This window comes from Limulus polyphemus, unplaced genomic scaffold (genome assembly GCF_000517525.1).
Source record: "Limulus polyphemus unplaced genomic scaffold, Limulus_polyphemus-2.1.2 Scaffold190, whole genome shotgun sequence".
NCBI classification, from domain to species: domain Eukaryota; kingdom Metazoa; phylum Arthropoda; class Merostomata; order Xiphosura; family Limulidae; genus Limulus; species Limulus polyphemus.
This window is the reverse complement of record NW_013665800.1, coordinates 645,023-647,784: the sequence shown is the minus strand read 5'-3', so window position 1 is coordinate 647,784 and position 2,762 is coordinate 645,023.

Below are 2,762 nucleotides of genomic sequence, written 5' to 3'. Positions count from 1 at the left end.
CTGTTGTCTTTTTAGCAGGGTGTTTTTCATGATAAGGTCCGACGTTGTGGTAGACTTGTAGTAGATATTGAGTTGCAGTTTTGTTTTCTGTTTCTTTGGTGTAGTATTTTTGTAAACGATATCCTTTAGAATCCGTTCGTCTGTCTTGTATGCAGTGGAGAATTGTTTTTATAGTAGACTTTGAGTTGTTCAGTGGAGTTGTCGGTAGTGGTGTTTTTTTGGCCTACAAAAAAAAATATATATATATATACACATATTTTTAGAACTACAAAAAAATCCATACCTTAGACGACGTTTTCATTCGTAGATGCAAATCTGTTAAATAGATTATATGCATTTAATGAAACTCGATAGCCCGACCACTTTTGAAAGGTAAATCTGATGGAGGAAATTCCACTTTCCGAAGGAACTCGGTAATCGGATTTCTTTAATCGTATTATAACTACTTATGTGATCCTTCGTACTCTCCAAATATCATCGGCCTAGTTATTGTGTCTATTTACTGTAATATTGTCACGAATAAATACAATGTTTATAGTGAACTTTATAAGACGTTAACGTAAAAACACGTTTGTTTTAAATTGTTCTCGGTTGAAACGCCATGACAGCTTCCCATGGTGGAAGTTAAAATTTCAGATGAGCGAATATACGCTCCTTACAAGCTTTGCACACACACAATAATATACGCTCCTTACAAGCTTTGCACACACACACACACACAATAATATACGCTCCTTACAAGCTTTGCACACACACACACAATAATATACGCTCCTTACAAGCTTTGCACACACACACACACACAATTATGCGCATGTACAGGATTCTTGGATTTCGGGTAATTCGTCAAAGTGGATGTATTCGGTTGAATTTCTCTCCTTTATTTGGAAAAATCAGGAGCTGTTAAACACGTCCAAAGTCAACAACACTAGCACCATCTGTTGACGACTTTTATGTAACTGACTATTTACATATATTGTTCAGTTTATGAAACCACTTTTCCCCGAGGAATCCCACACACCATTCCGACAAAATGAAGGAGTAAAAATTCATTTTATTCTAGAAGAACATCCGAAGTTTTATTCTACTACTATTTATTATTGAATGTTTATATTAATTTGCTAACACTGAATTGCAGATGTTTCCGAACCAGTGCAATTTTGTAACATCTGTAATGTTATATACCTGAGGACAAATGTGAGAAACAGTAGAAAACGTGTTATCTAATGGACTTAGGTTCTTTTTTCTTATCTTTTTTTTTCTTTTTGTCATGAGGATCTCGTAGCATTCTTATATGATTACTTTCTGCCGTAACATAGAAAAAAAGCGTCAAACCGGGAACCTTCACAAATGAAAGTCATAACCACAAAATCCCATTAAATATTCTCAGTACAGGTAAACAGAAACAATATAAGATTTGACACTAGAAGCGAAGCTAGCGATTTAGAATCCATATTAACAAGGTCTCTAATAGCCAATTTATTTCAAGTAAACAGCAAAATTGCGAAATGAAATGTATCTTCAGAGACTTTCGAACTGTTTCAGATGAATGGAGGGAGAAAAGTAGAACACAAATACGATACACAGTTATTGGAAAGTCTTATGATCTAAGATTGTTGGAACATCAATTGGATTGTTGGAAGATCTTATGATGAAACACGGTTAGGAGGTCTAACAATGTAAGATTTTTAGAAGGTCTTGTGTAATAAGAGTGTTGGAATATCTTACGATATAAGATTGCTGGAAGATATTATGATTTAAGATTGTTGGAAAGCGATGTAAGATTAGTGAAAGGTCTTATGATGAGATACTGTTAGAAAGTCATGGTGTAAGATCTCTTGGGGGTGTTATGGTGTGAGATATTGGAAGTTATTATTATGTAAGATGACTTGTGATGTAATATTATTGGAAAGTATATTTTAATGTGGATTCATATTATTGCCCAGTAACTCTGACATATAAAATACGTGTATAATATATCATTTTTTGAAATAACCTAAAATTAGTATTAACACTGTTCACTAAACGCCCATAGGGGAAACCATGATCCGAGCGACTTGTTCAAATCCCCAGTCACTATACTAGCCTAACGATAATTCACATTGCTGTAAAGAGTGAGCTTTAAATTATATTTGTCCTTTAGGGAGTTCTACGTTGGCATAGAGTAGTTACAGATCCGATTCCTAGGAGGAGGATTTTTTCAAAAAATAATAAATCCTTTACTAGATTATTTTATATTATTAATACAAGAGTAAAATTAATCGGAAATTACCTCCCACTTTAGGGCTTAGTTCCTAAGGGCTTAGCTGTGGGAGGTCTCAGTATTACTACATACGAACATAGGTATTTCATATATTAAAAAAACAAAAACAAACACAACAAAATGATAAAATTAATATAGTTAAGATATACATTGGTTTTCAAAGACTGTATTTTTTTATATCTTTAGTATTTAAGATGCCTCTATTCACTCTTCTATTTCGTTCCTGGGGAAGTAGCTTTTGGAAAAACTTGCAACCGAAGCTTCGATTGTTTGTTTTTTGAATTTCGCGCAAAGCTACACGAGGGCTATCTGCGCTAGCCGTCCCTAATTTAGCAGTGTAAGACTAGAGGGAAGGCAGCTAGTCATCACCACCCACCGCCAACTCGTGGGCTACTCTTTTACCAACGAATAGTGGGATTGACCGTCACATTATAACGCCCCCACGGCTGAAAGGGCGAGCATGTTTGGTGGGACGGGGATATTGTAAAAAGTACCAAAA